Genomic DNA, 19,152 nt, shown 5'->3' with positions numbered 1-19,152 from the left:
CAGCAAGCCGTATGTATGCTAAGAACTAAATCTAAGCTACTTTGTTCTGAGTGCGCACGGACCACCTGTCTTGGACTTAACTCCCTCCGAGCGACAGCAATACTGTGAAGCCACCGAGGCGATGTCGCGGAGCACTTTGTTGACTTTACAGCAGAGCATCCGCAAGAGTGGTACCAGCTTCGGTCCCCTGTGCCGCCTATCGGGTGGATGGTTTCCCAGCCTTGTGCTTAGTTATTATGGGGAGTGAAATGCATAAGAAAGAACATTAAGACCTTCCCTAGACGGAAAATCTTTCCTCCACGTACCGCAATCCCATTGTGACGAATTGAAGCAGACAGTTACGGGATTTGAAGATGTATAGGCTCCTTTTCCAAGTTGTGGGCCCTGAGACGCTGAGCGATGGTTTGTAGCCGCAGCGGAGATCGGTTAATAACCTGCCGGCAGTGGGACGCATACCCACACCTCCCGAAGCTAAAGCTGCAGGTGCTGTACCATAAGACCACTGGTGACATGATCCGCAGTCTGGTAATCGCTGTGGAACTTGGCTGAATTTGGCTGAATTCCAGGCAGTGCAGGAGCGAAAAAGAAAACGCACATTACATCGACCATTTGTAAGAGCAGCTGCCAATGACTGCTTTATTTGGAAAACCTTTGAAAGGTTGCAGCGCCGTGCAGCTGAATATATTATGTGTGACATTCATTATGGCTATACTGTGATGACCACCCCGTTTAAATGGTTTGGTAGCGAATAGAACGAGTTCTCACTTCACTTCCGAGGCTCGTCCGATGCGTCCCGCCTCCTGACAAATCGCACGCAGAGATGGGAAGCAATGGGAAGCAGCGCATTCAACTGTTCCCTATAGAACTTTCAGCATTTCATACCTAAGTGGAGTCGAACGGCTCGTTCCCGTCCTCGATCGAGTAGGCGTAGCGGTGGAAGAGAGCCATGCCACGCTCGGATAGCAGTGAGCTGACGTGAACCTCCTGCATAAAGAGTGCGCCATGCAACCAATCCCGTCACGAATGATATCAGCAGGCAACGCAGCCAAGACAGGGACCTGAAATTTTCTCTGGCGCATACAGGGATACGCGAGAGCTGTACTGTTCACCTCGTTCCAGCCAGGATCGGTGAGAGGCAAGGAGACGCAGCTCTTCGCTCTCATTGAAGCGTGTTCACAGGAGCTATTCACAGAATTGGATTTGGAGGAGTGCATTTAATGGTCAGCACTTGACACTACCCTTAGATCTCCGGATCTCATTGCCCTGCTAAGTAACCGCCGAGAGACAAAGGCGAAGGAGCGGATAAAAGGGAGAGACCGAGTTACAAATTATAAAGGTGGAGATAGAAGAAATATCGAGGCGTGAAGGCCAGAGTTCAATACTTAAGACTTTAGCGGAAGTAGAAATCAGAAAAAAAAAACAATTAGAGCAAGCCATTCGAGGACGCCTTATTGAAACGGTTTTAAAGTTATTAGAGAAGAAGAAGCCAACCGAAGAAACAGTCTGAGACTGAGAAATGCATGTCAAATTGAAATACCCAGTCGAAGCTGCAGCGCGGTAAGCAGACCACGGATTCATGCCCAGATGGCCGCGTGCGTTTTGGATTACATCGGGTGGCAGAGCTCGCGGAGGTTGTTGAGGCTTTTGAGCTTCCGGGCTACATGGAGCGCATTCCATTCTAGTCAGTTGATGTAAGGAAGTTCGGATGATATACGTACCCTCTGCAAAACATTAACATAGAGGAATTAGATTTATATGACTATGACGTGATTAATTCAGCAGGACTCCACATGATCCAGCGTGAAGCAGGCCAAGCTGCAGAAATGCGCAGAGCGCCGCGGCGGCCAATGTTACACTGCGAAAGTGAACGCATTCACCCTCACGCGAGACGAGAGGACCAACGCAAACGTCAAGTGCCCGATGGACCGTATCGCGCGCATTGAGCAGGGAAAGGTCGAATGAGTCAATCGGTGTGTGCGAAAAGGCGCCTCTCCGGACCGCATACGACGCAGAAAGCGCTGCGCGAGCCATAGATGCCAAAGCGCCCGCGTGCTATCAGCTAGCCGAGGCCGTGAACGTCACGTCAGGTACACCCAAAACCACGCTGCAAGCAGCGATCAAGGTAAAACTTAAGAGGAGACACGATCTTAAACCTAGAAGTTACAGGATGTAAAGAAGCCGATTCTGACGCACTGGCGGTAACGAAGACAAGCGGACCAACATCAGCAGGCGCGGTCGGAAATGGAGAACAAGGCGCCACGGCTGACAGGTATATGACGGCAACCTCCCGAAGCGGGATTGCCAACTGCGGCGAAAGTGATTTCCGAAACAGCGGCCTCGGTCAGGATAGGAAACAGGTGTACGCAGAGTTGGCTACTTGACGCTGCCGGGAATACCAGACGGTCCGCGATGCGACGGGGCCCCTCATGGAATAGCAGCATGCGTGCTGACTCAGGCGCGTCTCACGATGCGACTCACATGCTTAGCTCCGCAGTTGAGACAAAGAAACCGCGAGTCGAGTGACGTTGCGCCGGTAAGCTCATCTGCGGTCTGTAGGCGACGGTTCATGCAGTGATTGCGGTGCTCTGGAAACCATCGAAGAACACCTCCTCTGTGTTTGTCCCAAATTTGCCAGTTCGGGCGAAAGACCACTGCCGGGGAGCTCACTTTTCCTAGTGGCCATTGCGTGCGCTCGAGCGTTTGTTGAACGGCGCAAACCTCGCGGCTCGTTTTTAAAGCACAGTGCCAGTGCCAATTCTGCGTTGTGTAAACTTCGAACCTTTACGCGGCTATGCTGTCTGCGCACCTCTCTCCTAGAGCCGTCCACTGATTTTAAACATTTTTTCCCACTACCCGTGTGGTGCAACGGCGGTGATTCCCTCAATAGAGGAGACAGTTGAAAGCACCACGTTACCCCCCTTTCTTCCATCCCCGACCAGAACATCAATCCTCCTCCTCCTCCTCGTTTTATTTTATACTTCCCTCCTCCATCACACCTTTTATCTATCCTATCCATCACAGAGTTTCTTACTCTTACCTAGAGGGAAAGCTGACGGTTCTGCACTTCAGCCACCATGGGCGCGCTAGCGCTAATCATCACGGGCCAGTGTGCTGCTTACTGCGGGACAGTCAGATTTTTCTTTTTTTTTCTTTTGGAGGAGAGGGGGGGGGGGGGGGGGGGTTGAACACATAGCGGCATTACTAAGCTGTGTCATTACCGTCATCATCATCGTCATAATCATTCCGAGAAGCGAAAATAGAGCGCAAATGCCATAGTAGCGAAGGCGCAAAAACAGACGACGCCAATAACAGATTCTTGTTTTTCGGAATGGCACTAAAAACTTCCTAAAATAATTGGGCAACCATAAAAATTTTTCAAATATTTTTTTCCTTTTAAAGTACCCCTTTAGGTGCGAAATATTGGTTTCGGTAAAGCTCAATACCTAGCCAATAGGAAAGAGAGCCATTGTTCGTTTTTGAGAAATTTTACACTTTCGTGCTGTTTCGCTCGCTTCTTGCAATTTATAGAAACGATATTGAATGCTATGACATTTTTATTCTAGTACAACGTTTACTTTTGCATTACTTTTGGCCAAATGTTGTAGTTCTTTACCAGGTAGCTATGTGCCCCATTCTGTCTTGGGCGCCCATGGTGGCTGAAGGGGTGGTCAGCAAGCTCCATGCAAAATCCCATAGATGGCTGCACAGCTTTCTCTCTAGGTAAGAGCAAGAAACTATGCTACCCATGCCTTGGTTTTTGAACCCCCTAAAATGCTATAAATTGCGCATAATTTATACGAAGCGTTATGCAACGTGTGCGTGAGTGTGTGAATGCTTGCTGGGTCCGGCGTTAATCTTAGCGTGAGAGCAAAAAGACCGAGCACCTTTGGTGAATGTTTTAGTGATATTTTCTTAGTACTCGAAAATTACGGGTTAAAATAGTTTATTATAAACTTTACAATCTCCTAACGCCGTTAACTCTGTTTTAAAGGAACGCATCTGATTTGTTTAGAAAGAAAAAAAAATAACATTTGATATTAAAGATGGACGCCACGGCAAGCTACGTGTACCCCCTGAAATTTGCGTGCATTTACGTCGCTGCCACGCACTGACTATAAACATTGACTGCACATGCGCACTTCATGTCTACAGACGAAAAGCCGCGGCCCTTTGTGAATTTTCGGCTTGGCAGGGAACAAAATCCCAGAAATCATGAATGCGGAAGCGAATGCCGCTCGCGACGGCCCTTTTCGATGCAGCCGAAAAGTAAGGCGCCCGTGTGCAGGGCGATGGCAATGCACGTTAAACAACCCAAGATAGTCGACATTTCCGAAGTCCTCCTCTACAGTATCTCTCATAGACTGACTCTCTTTGGGACGTTAAACTCCTAAATGAAACCCGAACCCAGTAATCTTCTTATGATTGGGCGTGTAAGGCCGCGGTTGCCATTTTGCAAATGTTGTGGCGGACCAGGAGAGGCTCAAACGGGAGGATCGAGAAGCGTCGCGAAAGAAGCGCGACCAATTACGCGCCCCTGACCGCGGCTCGGCTCGTGCCTCCTCACCTCCGTCAACACGGACTCCAGGCCGTCTGGCGACAGACTGCGATGGAAGCCGCTAGGACCTTCTGGAATGGGGAAGAAAGCACAGCTGCCAGCTTAAGCGTCCTACGCTCTAAACATGGTAACCTTTGGGTAATCTTTGTAAAGGTACACATTTTCACATTGAAGTATACCTATAATTTAAATGTTACAGAATGTAACCTTTCCACTTTTTATCTTTGTAAAAGTTACAAATGGTAAAGGGTAATAGGTTACACACCTTTTTGGTGCTGTAAACTTTACAAAAGTATAGATCATTGAGTTAGGCATACTTCACATGATCCAAAATGTGTTACCTTTGTACGCCACAATAGATGGCCTAATAATGGCAAAAATATCTTTCCAACTTGCTGAAGGTGATGATATACAGAGCTCTGCTGGATTTCGATTTGAATGGAACAAGAACTGGCCAAGCAAGATAATGGTTTTAGAAAGGAGAAAAATGACAAACATATGGTAGTCAAATTATTCATTGACTGCAACATCAAAACAGTAGAGGAAATACAAAACAACAAAACTTCCCAAATGTTGTGTACATTAAAGAAAAATTGAGAAATGTAAAAGATGCAGGTATGCTGAACACCATTTTTGCTAACTTTTTCAAAACAATGTCACAATAAATGAGCTCACAAGGCACAGAAATGTGGGCCCATTTTACAGCACTACTGCTGGCATGTCACAAAGAACCACGTTGAACAAGCAACTCAATAAAGCATCGAAAAGAGCTTGTCTGTAGCATATGACACCTATTGCAATGTAATCAAAAAATGGGCACTGTAATTGTTCTACAAAATGAACAAAATAAAAGCCCAATTATTCAAGACCAAGCGCCATGTCAACTTGACATTTTGTGAGGGATACAACACACACAAAATATAAATGGTAAAAACATCACAGATGGCAATATTGTGATCTCATATTTTATCACACTTCTTAAAAGAAAGATTAAAATGACTGCAATAAGATACCAAGAAAGGGCATATTTAAACATCTTGGCTAAGCTGCATACATACATACATGTAGGTACCTAAGAGCTTTCAAAGGTGCGTAACATCAGCGAATTCAGCACAACTTGCCGAGAATATGCAAACAAAAGTCCTTCGTAACTCCTCCAGTCACTTTATTAAAAGAGATGCTCAGTCACAACAATAACTTGTAACATTAACAGTGCTATAAACTTGAAAACACTCGCATAAGTACATCAACTTGTGTACTGCAGTTAAAAAAAAATACTTTCTGAATTCAGCTGTAGAAAATATACTTCAACATATTAAAAATGAACAATTGAAAGAATTTCTGTCTAGAAAATTACAACATATTATTCTTTTTCAAGAGCATGAACAGGCTCTTATGTTGGTTTGTCAATAGTCTACGCTGCAATATAGTGTCTGGCAGGGCAATCTGCTGCAGCAGGATGAGTATAGCGGAAAACGCCGGCAGATAGTCGAGGTTCTTTATATAATACATCACCAAGCAGATGATGAGGGCACGCTCTAGGCTGCCGTTGCTGATCGAGATCACTTCTTTAGTACTTCCATTATAAACGCAGGTGTGTTCAGCACAGGTATACACGTGAGGTGCAGTGACTTGCAACTCTTCAGGCAGTGGGATCTGTGGAATGTTAAATTAGAGCCAGTAAACAACAATTCATACTTAAAGCATGGCTGATATTCTCACCAGAGTGAAAGAGGAAGGAAGAAGGAGGAAGATGAGGAGGAAAGGCAGGGAGGTTAACCAGTAAAAGCAACCGGTTTGCTACCCTGCACTGGGGGAAGGGGATGAATGGATATAAAAGTTGTGAGAGAAGGATAGTTGAAGTTAATACAGTCACATAACAGACACGCCACATCACATCACGTTACAGTCATGTCATAGCAAACTCATAGTCTTTCGATTAGGCCTGTGCTTCTCATAAAGCGGAGCAGTGCCTGGGAGGCTGCCCGATATACAGTGAGGAAAGGAAGTGTCATTGCCGTTCGCTGGAGCATTTAGATGGACGCCCATTGAGTGAAATTAAGATTTTAGGTCCCTGGCCACGGCGACCAGAGTGAAACATGGTACACAAAGGACACGAGATTTTTTAAGAGGATTTGATCACAATAAAAAATGAGCTGCTCATCAATGAAAAGCCAGGATGCCAAAGAAACTGTGAGATGAATGAATTATTAAAAGAAATAAATGTTTTTCCTAACGCAACTCAATCTGAGTGCAATTAAATTGGGGTTGTAATAAATTCAATAATATTTTAACACATCACAAGGCCTCATTTCTTCACAAATCGTAATTTGTAATCAGCTGCCTGGTATTTACTGCAGCATGCTATATGGCAATGCTCTGTGATTATATTCTTGCAATATTCACTTACATTTTTTTCTGCTTAAGAATACTGGGGCAGGGATCATCATGGCGTTTGCAACGGTCCTCGTACGTTATTTCAAGCAGGATTCGTATTCATTCTACGTCGAGTGCCACTGTTGTCAGGTCAACAGATCCCAAGGCCTGAAACACGTCACAATAAGAAGCCCATATGAGGTATATGTATCCAATTTTATGGCATCAGATTTGTGTATTAGAGCTAACCTCTAGCTCGGCAACAGCATTCTCTTTTGTGACCACTGGAGCAGGCATAGAATCAGTCACTAGTGCTGCATTTTTCATCCTCCTGTGCTTTTGCACCTTTCGGGCTTCTGACAGCCTCCTTATGGTAAATTACAAATACACATTTTTTCTAACTGCGTTGGTGTGGGCAGCCTTGATAGTCATATATTTCAAACACCTGAATAAACTTTGCAAGTAGCCAATACATATCAATATAGATCATTGATGTTGCTTGCCTAATGAAAGAAAATTTTTATATAGTACTTACTGGTTGACAACACAGTAAAAGTTCGTTACGTCGAACTTCACGGGACCGAGGAAAAAAATTATCCGATGTTCGCATTATCGAATGGCCTCGAAAAAACTGGAAAGAACAATATTGGTATTTCGGTATATGTACCGTATTTGCTCGCGTAACGAACCCACTCCCATAATGACCCTACCCAAATCTGATGTTTGCCTAAGAATTCGAAAAAAAAAAAAGCGTCAGTCAACGCTTCCCTTCATTTCGCACCGTCACGGTCCACAACGCATTTCATGGCAGTGCGCTAAGATGCTGCGCAGCGATAACATCACGGTGTGTTTACCTTTCGACGTTAACTCTAGCAAGGAGGGAAGCGCTCGTCCGGTTGTGCAAGCCTCGTTTTCAGTACGCTCGCCTTATCGTGCCATGGGTGATACTGGCGGACACGGTCTACTATCACTTTATCATTGGAACGCGTGACAGCAGCAAACGCTTTTTGCAGCGAACGAACGATGCTAAAATCTGGCGTCACGATCGCGGCTGACCGCGTGCTTCCGATGGCGACAGATGCGTGAAAAAAGGGACGACGCTCGCAAAAAAAAAAAAAAAAAAAGTTTTTCGCAAGTAACTGGTAGCGCCCGTCGGAAGTCATAGCCTTTCATGGCCGTTGGCTGGGACCGCGCGGACAGTACTTATCCGTATTTCCGAATTAGTGCTGGAAGTAACGAGTATTGCGAGTTTCGGAGGTTGCGCGGAAGAGAGGGTAGGCAGGTGCACCACCGCGGCCGCCAAGCCTTAAGGCCCCAATATAGTCCGACGTAACGCAAGCGCGCGTGCACGTCGGCCTCCACGACGTTACGTCGGCAAAAAACCGAGGTCTATAATCCAACGTCACGGCGTGATGGACGTAGCGAGCGCAAGCCGATGCGGCCTGACGTCGCCGACACGCAAATAGAATCTCGCCTATTTCTCGCCGACCGCGTCCGCCGTGTCAGCCACGCATACCAGTATTCCTCACCTGCAGTGAAGATGGCGGCTTGCTATGTAGGCAGCGACCGCCCGCGCGTTTCAGACACTGTTGCGGAAAACCTGCTAGAAGGCATTTGAGGGCAGCCCTGCGTCCGTAATACCAAGCGGATTGACCTCAGAGACGTTCAGAGGAAAAAAAAAAAATGCCTGGGATGGAATCTGTCGGCAGTGCGGCCGGGCACAGTTGTGAGTTCTTCGCTGCAGTACGTACGTGTGCCATACCCGTTTTAATGCATTGCTCTAGGAGGTGTAACGATGGTGGTGTTTCACTTATCTGCAGTACATTCAGTGGAAGAATACCAGAAACTTCGGAAGTGGCTTCGCATAGAGTTGTGACCGGTACACGTCGGAATCGAAGGCCATACTCGATTAGGCCCCACGGAACGTCAGCGGCTCAGCCACCAGGGAATTCGCGAAATTGATGGAATTCGACAGGAACTGCGTCCGACCGAGAAAGTGATCCTCATTACTGTGTAATCTCTAACTCTTCTGTAATCGTACATATACTTAACTTATAATTACTTTTCAGTAAAACGCACGTACACAATCGTCGTTCCGTCCGTAGCCGTCGGGCTCAGGCCGTTGCTGGGCTGGACGTCTCCACGGGTGGCTGTAAATGCTTTGTGCCATTTGAACATTCGCAGTAAACACATCGCATCATTGCCTTGATCACAACAGTAATTAGTGCCTCGGTAGGCAGCCAGTCCCTCCTTGCAGGTGCCCTGTCGTCTGCTCGAGAATGCACACGAAAGTGTACCAGCCCTCGAGGGCGTCTTGTGGCACCGTGCACGCCAGCCGCGCCAGACTGTAGAGGCGGCAGTGTTTTGACGCGCCCATCGTAGTCGACGTACCGTCATAGAGTAATATATATATATATATATATATATATATATATATATATATATATATATATATATATATATATATATATATATATATATATATATATATATATATATATATATATATATGGTACCATGGCCGACGTTGCCGGCTCTGCCAGTCGCGTCGAAAACGTCGGACTATATTGGGGCCTTTTTACCCTCCGGAGCAGCCGGCCGCCGTGCTAGTAATGGCGCCATTTACACTTTACCCACTCTTCCACGGTTTTATCTGGTTCCATTATCAAAGACTTTCTGTTTATTCTGTTATTCGTGTTTGATAATGTCAAATTACGATTACGTTAGGGATTTTCTAACCGAATGAACATCAGAAATAAGCCTTGGAGACATCAGGTCTGAAACAATTAGGCTAGGAGACAAGGGCACCCCACAGGGCCCAGTTCTTTCCCCTTTCGTCTTCAACCTAGCGTTAAATAACCTCCCACCATTACTGAAAACCGTGAAAGGGGTGAAACATACGCTATATGCTGATGATGTCACGTTATGGACTTGCACAGGCAACGATGGGGAAATACAAGAAAATCTTCAACAGTCAATCGACATTGTTGAAGAATATGCGGAATGGGCATGGCTGAAATGCTCACCAAGGAAATCGGAACTTCTGGTGATCCAAGGGACAAAAAAACGCAGTATCAACGCTGAAGACATTTTGGTGGAATTAAATGGCACACCGATAACCAGAGTGGACAAAATCAGGGTCTTGGGACTGATAATACAAGGCAATGGAAAGAACACAGAAATAATAAATCGACTTAAGTCAACAATTAACATGACAACCAGGTTGATAAGGCGAATAGCCAACTAAAGACGCGGGGTCAAAGAGAAAGATTTGTGCCGAATTGTTCAGGCTTTTGTGATAAGCAGATTAGTGTACACCATCCCCTACCTCAAGCTAGGGGTGGCAGAAAAGAACAAAATTGAAACGATCATAAGGCAGGCATATAAAGCAGCATTGGGGCTATCCCACTGCACCCCTACGGAAAGACTTCTTAAATTGGGGGTGTCCAATAACACCATGGAACTATGCGAGGCACATATAATAACACAGGTAAAGAGGCTCCCCACCACATCCACAGGATGGAAAATCCTGGGTAAATTAAGACTACAAGATAGGACCCCGGAAAGAAATGCACAAGTAAAACTGCCGACTGAAGTAAGGAACGCACTTACTATTAAACCGCTACCAAAAAACATGCACCCTGCTTTTCATGAAAGCAGGAGAAAAGCAAGAGGAAAGGCCTTTGAGGCCAAGTTAGAAGGCTCTAAATACACTGTTTATGTAGACGCGGCGGATTACAAAGGAGGCAACTCTTTTGCTATCGTGGGCGTGAACGACTAGGGCAAACATTAATGGCAGGTTCAATAAAAACCAACTACTCAGGGACTGCGGAGGAGGCGGCTGTCGCCATGGCGATGGTCAGCACCAAAGCGGTTACCATATTTAGCGACTCAAAATCTGCTATAAGCAATTTTGCGAGGGGTATGATCTCCAAAGAGACAGAGCGAATTTTAAGATATAAAGACTGGAACCAAAAAGAGGTGGAATTAATATGGGTGCCGGCACACTCGGGGAACAAAGGAAACGAGTTGGCTCACAGTATAGCTCGAAGTTATGTCAGCCGAGCAGTGAGCCAGGTTGATTCCCCCAATTTCTCGAGAGATGCACTAATCTCATTTCATGACTACACTAATCACTTTAAACTACAAAGGCGGATATATCCTCCACCAGACAAGAAACTAGACAAAAAGCAAGAAGTAATCTGGCGTCGGCTCCAGACGCGTGCCTTCTTCAGCCCTTCTAAATTAGCGCACATGTACCCAGCTTAATACAATCCAAGTTGTAAACACTGCGGCGAAATAACAGGATATGATCACATATTATGGAGCTGCAAAAAAGCGCCGCCACCAGCGGACCTACTACCAGTCCCTTTTTTTGAGCGGTGGGAGGCTATACTGGCCAGCTCAGACCCGTTAACGCAAGTTCGGGCTACTGAGTGGGCTCAAAAGGTCGCCGAGAGCAACGGTCTTGAGGCCATCTAAGTGTAGCGCCCACAAATCGTTCATTGCTGACAATAAATGTTTTCCAATCCAATCCAATCTGGTTCCATCTTCTCTCCTCATGTAGGAAATGCGCAGCCTTTTACTCTGTGGAGGAGCTTTTTTTTTTTTTTTGGCCATGCGCTGTGTGCCACTTAAGCCGCCCAGACGCAGCGGCGCGTAGTTCCAATTGTCCTTATCGGAACACTCGCTTTCGAATTAACGGGCTTTTCTATACACATATCTCTATAGAGCTTGGCGGGACCAAGTAGTGTATTCCGTATTATCAAAAAATTCGAAATATCGTGGTTCAAGTTAACGAGCTTTCACAAATGTTGGGACTAATATTGTAACGTGACAAACAATCCGCGCGCGTGACAAGCAATCCGCATCTTGGTGTTTCTGTTCCGACTTATACACAACAGTGACGTCATACTCTTTGAAGACGGAGGCTCCAACGAGCTAAGCGTCCAGACGGGTCTTTAAGGCTTGCCAGCCAGCACAAGGAATGATGGTCGCTGACAATACGGAAGGGTCGTCCATAGAAATATGGTCGAGACTTGCTGATGGCCCAGATTACCGCAAGGCACTCCTTCTCTGTTGTCGAATAGTTCGCCTCTGATCGTGAGAGTGTTCGACTCGCGTAGGCGATAACCCGTTCTATTCCGCCTTGCCACTGAATGAGTATCGCGCCGAGGCCAACGTTGCTGGCATCAGTATGTACGTCGGTCGCGGCGTCTTCATCGAAATGGGCGAGTATTGGGGGTCTGTGTAGGCGGCTTCTAAGCTCCTGGAAGGCTTGTTCTTGATCGTCTCCCCACAGGAAGGGTATGCCTTCTCTGGTTAGTGCTGTCAGTGGTTCAGTTATCTTAGAAAAACCTTGGACGAAGCGTCGGTAGTATGAACAAAGACCTAGAAATCGTCGAAGTGCCTTTTTGTCGGTGGGGCGTGGAAAATTTGACACTGCGGTAGTCTTCTCGGGATCAGGGAGAACGCCCTGTGCACTGACAACATGGCCGAGAAAGCGTAGTTCCTTGAAAGCAAAGTGGCATTTCTCAGGCTTGATCGTTAGTTGCGCGCCTTTGAGTGCTTGAAGCACGATGCGCAACCGGTCCAAGTGTTGCTCGAAAGTAGGCGAGAAAATAACGACATCATCTAAGTACACCAAGCACGACTGCCACTTCAGACCTGATAAAACCGTGTCCATTATACGTTGGAACGTGGCCGGTGCAGAGCAAAGACCAAACGGAAGCACCTTAAACTAGTATAGGCCGTCGGGCGTCACAAATGCAGTCTTCTCTCGGTCTCTCTGATCCACCTCAATTTGCCAGTATCCGCTTTTGAGGTCTAATGAGGAGAAGTACCTGGCGTCGCGTAGTCGGTCGAGGGCATCATCAATCCTGGGCAGCGGATAGACGTCCTTTTTAGTCACGTTATTTAACTTTCGGTAATCGACACAGAATCTCAAGGGGCCGTCTTTCTTTTTGACAAGGACCACTGGCGATGCCCATGGGCTCGTCGAAGGCTGGATCACGTCGTCCGCAAGCATTTCATCCACTTGCATTTTAATGGCGTCACGTTCTTTAGGAGAAACCCGGTACGGGCGCTGGCATACCGGTAACGCGGTCTCATCGCTGATGATTCGGTGCTTGGCGACAGGAGTACGACCAACCTTAGAGCCTGTGGCGAAGCAGTCTGCGAAATCGCTCAGAAGAGCCGAAAGAAGATTCCTCTGATCGGGCCTCAAGTCGGGGTTAATTTTAACGGTCTGCAGAGCATGACAAGGTGTGGCCTCCTCTTTAGGGTTCGCTCCGGTGGTGCATAAATGAGGCAAGGCAGTAACATCCTGAAGGACGGCAACAGCCGTGTCCTTGGCGAGATGCCGCATCTCCTTAGCAAAATTTGTCAGGAGGACAGTAGCACAACTGTTCTGGAGTTGTACGAGTCCTCGAGCCACGGCTAATTCCTTCTCGAGTAGTAGCGGAAGGTGCCCATCCGCGATGCCCTCGTAATCGTGGAATAAGTCATGCTTTACAAGAACCAACACACTAGAACGTGCCGGAACCCTCACGTCATCGTCGACTATACGCAAAACGTTCAGACCCGGATCTTCGTTTTCAATGCGCGCCACGGCTCGTTTCGTCGAAAAGGAAACACGCGCTCTTTCAGGTCAATGACAGCGCCGTTGGTCTGCAGGAAGTCTAGACCGAGGATCAAGTCTTTCGAACACTCAGGAAGCACGATAAATTCTCCGACATACACAAAACCACGGATGCCGATCCGCGCTGTGCACTTGCCTGCAGGTTCGATCAAGTGGCTTCCCGCTGTGCGAATTTTCGGGCCGGACCAATGTGTCAAAACTTTCTTCAATTCTCGGGCGAGACCATGGCTCATTACTGAATAATTAGCACTAGTGTCGAGTAACGCGGTGACATCCACTCCATCAATTGTTACACATAAATCGGAGGTAGCATGCCGGATGCTGTCGCTACCTGACACAAGCGAAATCTCGTCGGGTCGGCCTGACGATGACGGAGGATCTTCACATTTCCCGACATCAGCGACCCTGCCTCCGAAGGCAGCTGGTATTAGTTTTCCCGGCTAGGGCTGGGAGAGGAGCGGCGTCGGGAAGAGTGGGGACTTGTCGAACGGTAGCTCCTCGGGGACGTAGACCGACGCTCTTGGTAACCGGACGTGACGGGATACTGTCGCGCTGCAAGGTCGCTTGCAATCTCAGTAGGCCGTTCGTCATTCCGAGGGTGGAGTTCCTCCGAGGTGAAACCCCGCATGTTGACGCGGCGGTACGGGCACGCCCGGTAAAGGTGACTGGCTTCCCCGCAATGATAGCACAGGGGGCGACGGTCCCGGGGCCGCCATACTTGACGGGGTCGCTGGTAGATTGGCAGAGGGGAGTAGTGAGGCCCCATGCGGCTCCATGCGAGGCCCTCCATGCGAGGACCCTGCGGCTCCATTGCTGGAGCTGCGGCGTTGATACTATGGTCCGGCGTTGATACTGCGGCGTTGATACTACACGTTGTGGAGCTTGCGCTCATCAGTCCACCCGTTGTAACGAGCAACTCGCTCGTAGTTCTCAAGCCAGTCCTCGGCGTCCTCGAACACGTCGCCATGAAAGGAGGGGTGTGTTCGCGGCTGATGACACAGGATGTGGGTGGGAAGCCTGCTCTCAGATGTCATTGCAGCAGGTTCGACGGCCGTCTGAGGATGCGTCGTCCTGGTAGCGGCCGGAAGGGGTCCGAATTCAGAGGGCTCTCCACGTAGGCGGCGGCCGAGGCGTTGATGTACGGGGGTAAGCTCCGTATTGGCAGGTTGATTATGCAGGACTGGATCGATACCTGGCAATTCCTCCACCAGATTTGTAACGTAACGTTACACAGAAGGCGCTCTGGCACTCTGACACCGGAGAACACCAACAGCCAGTCAGGGCAGCACGAAAGCGGAGCACTGTTTCGCTCGTCGTCTTCTCCGAATCGCCGGTTCAAATCTTCGTCGTCTATGAATGGCATGTGTCAATATCATTAACTCTGTGTTGAACACAGGAGTAAAAATATACGTAAGTAAAAATAGACCATAGCAGACAGTCTCACATGTGTCAATTGGAAATAAAGACATCACCCCCTTTGACATCCACAGCTTATGAGGCAGACCTAAATTGTGAATACATATTAGTACTGCATGAAATGACAGTATGAACAGGGAATCTCATCCAGAAGCAGCATCACCTTGATTTACAAATCATGCTACGCCAAAGTATGCTTACATAAGCACGAGTCCTTGTATCCAAAATTTGGCTGTCAGGTTTTTGCTCATCCCATAAAAGAAGTGGATATTTTGAGGCAGGTGCATCACCAAGGACTTTGCATATTGAGCGCCTTTCACCTTGGTCCCCAGTACTATAAGATTATGCTCACTAGAACAAAAATAATGTGTCTGTTATAAGCACCTAGACGCTCCTTTCTAGACTTTGCCATAGGGAAAAGCCAATGTTGCATTTATGCAATATCTGTATAGGCCACTTACATAAAGAAAGATTTAAGCTGAGGGCAAAATATAACTGCTGATCGCATGGATTAGCTTTTTCAGCATTGAATAGAGGGACCGCAAAAAGTGAAAAAGTAAGATTGCATGACTGCCTTTCCAGTGCATTGTGACTTGACTGCTTAACTCAGCATTTCGGAAACCAGTTGTGGATTCAAAATCTCTCACTTGATCTGTAAATTTTCTACCATATGTCCTAATTTGTGACGTCTTACAGAGCAGTAGTGCATTTTTAAACCCTAAATTAAGTCATGCGGTCCCCTTATAATGAAGGAAACGTTTCATCAGCTACTTTGGAAAATTGCTAAAAATATCAGTCATAATACAAAAAATATTTCAGGAACAAATTCTGAGCCACGGTAAGTACAACATACTGCAGCCATTGTTTAAATCATATTTATTGCGAGTTACTTCAAATTTGTTAGTCAACTAATAAAGTAACCAAATATGGTGGTTGGTGCCAATGAAAAGTTTGTACTAATAGACAAGGTGAAAAAAAAACTAATCGTTAATACACTATCTCAAAGTAACTCAGAGCTTTTTTCAGCACAAAACCGAAATTGAATGCGATAAATGTACAGAAAAAGAGATGGAAATGCGGGTCTGTTGATGCCTGACTGCAGTGAATACAGCACTAAACTTCATCTCACTTGGATTATATCATGCACCATCTTTTGCTGGTTCGCACAAAAATGACATTCACGTAGATAGCTATGAGTGTCGTATTCATTGCACTACTAGCGAAGCGGAATAATGCGCATGACATGGCAAAATAGCAAATATTGCTTGGCTGAATGCCATTGTTATTGTAACAGCAATAATGGCGGATCACGTTCTCACCAAGCTTATTGCTCATTAAATAAGGGTTATATGTTGCTTCGAAAACTGATGTGACACCGCCACTGACCTCTCCAATGTATGCTAATTATTGCCTATGTGAGCAGACGAATGTTTTGACAATTATGCTCGCCAAGACTGAGAGTTCGTACCGGCAATTAGCTTTTTTATTAAAGAAAAATTACTTCTCGTCATTTACCCCAATACAGCCATGCAACTACAGTACAAAGCTTGATAGGTTTCTCAGAAACCTAGTCGTTGAAGTTACAAATTAATCCTTTATTGCAATTGCCTTCAACATGTCTATTTGTCAATTGCTCTTATGCTTCAATACTTTTTTGTGTTCCAAATGTTTTTCAAGGAGATATTGAAAGTGTTCGCTGATCACTCGGTATATCAGCAAGGTGCACTACATTCAGCGAAAAACAAGAAAAACTTACTCCAGGAACAGGGCCATTTTTACCCAAAGCTGCCGTGACGGCTTTTTTTCTGACCTGTCCGAAAGAGCTATCCCTTGCAGGATTGGTTGAACACACTCGGAGAATTCTGGCATATTTGCATGGAGCGAGTCTCAGAATTCCTAAAAGGAAGCAAACTAGTATTTATTCAATGAAAATCTGCAGTACCACACACAAGATCTTTTTTGCTTTCAGTAAGCAACATCAGGAATAAAACATTCGAAAGCAACCAGCATTACAACAAGTATGACTCATGAAGACATTTTGTAATAGCATACAAACAGTCATCTCTTGCATAAGTATACAATGGCCAGGAATACTAAAGGAGTTCAGGTTTGATGACATTATGCGGTGTCTTCATAAGTACAAATGCATTCACTCATTGTGAATAACTACCTTTGGCCAAGATCAGATGAGTGACGAAAATTTTCCTTCCCAAAGTACAATTGTTTCTACTGTACTAAAAATTCGAAGGCCATTTTGTTCAAACACAAGCACACATCAGAATTTGAGATCCTGACACCAGAGACAAAGGCTGAACGCATATAGCTGTTAAGCCAACAGCAGAGGGATGCAGTCCACAAGGCAAAAAAAGCAGATGATAGGCACACTGGTGCACCTACATCTGATTTAGCGCTTCTCTGTGCATAGCTCATATTAGGCTGCCCTGGTCCTATCCACAGGTCACTGGACATTTTCATCTTAACGTAATTGGCTACAGATAATGGAATATTATTGAAATTCCAGAATTTTTTCGACTTCTGAAGAGCATTTTTACTTTCAAGCCTCATTGTCCGGTGAGGATTGGAAAGACCGAAGCGCCGTATTTGAGACACCATACGCACCAGCATGTGCAACTTAGGTTTAAATAAGTTGGAACCATACAGCTGCACAAAAAGTTCAATATGGTGGGCTACCATGCACTCAATGTCCCCAAGTGCGTCTGGGGAAATAACAGGATAAATTAACAGCTGTGTGATGATGCACAGGAGCCTAAACCATTCACAAAGGGGCTCTTGCACAGCCTCTTCAGGCATACATTCATCAATAAAAAGAGAAAATGCAGACGTAGTATCAAACTAGAGCTTGCCGCACAAAAAAAGCTAAAGTCAGACTAAAATCTTGGAGGGTTATCACTTTTACTCACTTGTCTATGAAAGCAGAACTGAGACAGGGCAGTGTTAAGTTGGCTTAAACTCATCCATGCTTCCTCCCTTACAATAAACTTACTAAACAGTGACAACTCCAGAGGAATGATCGACTCTCGCAAACTGTGCATGGGGTCATATAGCAAGTCTGTGAGTATAAATAAATTAGCCATTTCAGTAAGAACCGAGTTGGACTTAATGCCGTATTGTGCCGACAGTTCAGCACGGTCCTTTTTTGAAGTTCCTGCATTAAGTGTGAATAGGTCCTGCTCATATTTTCGCTGTGTACGTAGGGGGCATTGGATTTCATAGTGCAAGTTATGATATTCAACTGTGGGAACTTTGCAAGTCCGGCATGCTAAGCGTACATTCTTGCTGAAGCTTTCATTAAAGCCTGCTATATTGTAGAATGCCAGTGAATCTCCAATGTAGGCAAGTAAAAAACAACCATAAAACACTTGTTCACCAAAGACAGTTTTCAGAATGCAGCCACTGTAAAGTTCATTTAAGGTGGAAATGAAGTCTTGAAGGAGCACACGTTTCACTTCTAATGATTTAAGAGCATTTGCTTTCTCTACTACAAGCAAGAATACGTTGGCTATGTTGGACTTGTCTGATGGTGGTAGGTCCACAAAAGAAACATAAAACACAGTTAGCTTGCCTCAGCGCTCTTTTCATGTATAGTGGATTGGCCAATTCAATATCATCTCAGTACAGAAGCATTACAATACTGTTTTTATTTTGAGACCTTGCAACTGGGTGCATTTGAAATCGTGTATTGTCAGTGAATTCTTTAAGCAACCCATTGCTTGATGTGTACAGTGCAGACTGCAAGAGGCAGGCAAAGGTTGGATGATGTAGCAAATTATCAATCAATCCCTTCAGTGGCACAAAATATGCTCATTCATCATGTTCAAGCTTTACTTCCTCTTCAGGAACATAAATTCTCTGAGAGGTGTACAAGGACTTCTTGCTCGGTCATTTTCAAAAGCAGACACATCGATGGGTGTTCTAGCAGTTGCTAAAATATCTGCTACTGCCGCAACAAGCGCATCGACTCCACCTATTGCACAGCGCTATTGTGACACGAGCTGCCTTGCCAGGCATGAGAGTTTTGTGAGAATACCCCGCAAAACTTTCCACATCACAGTCTCCATAGTATGACGCAGCACTTAACAAAGTATTGCTTTTTTTCAGTTGCAGCAACTGAGGACGCCTGTCGAGCCATGGGCACATTAGATTC

General features: G+C 45.9%; 2 pseudogenes; both read right to left on the bottom strand.

Moving 5' to 3' along the window:
* Positions 1–882: 882 nt before the first annotated feature.
* LOC146171702 (uncharacterized) lies at positions 883–16,966 on the bottom strand (annotated as a pseudogene).
* Positions 16,967–16,996: 30 nt separating this feature from the next.
* Positions 16,997–18,838, bottom strand: LOC146171701 (uncharacterized; annotated as a pseudogene).
* Between the last annotated feature and the right edge of the window lie 314 nt (positions 18,839–19,152).

This window comes from Amblyomma maculatum, unplaced genomic scaffold (assembly GCF_055883805.1).
Source record: "Amblyomma maculatum isolate TAMU_Amacu unplaced genomic scaffold, ASM5588380v1 scaffold_18, whole genome shotgun sequence".
In the NCBI taxonomy this organism is placed as follows: Eukaryota; Metazoa; Arthropoda; class Arachnida; order Ixodida; family Ixodidae; genus Amblyomma; species Amblyomma maculatum.
This window is presented reverse-complemented; position numbering and strand designations above follow the sequence as displayed.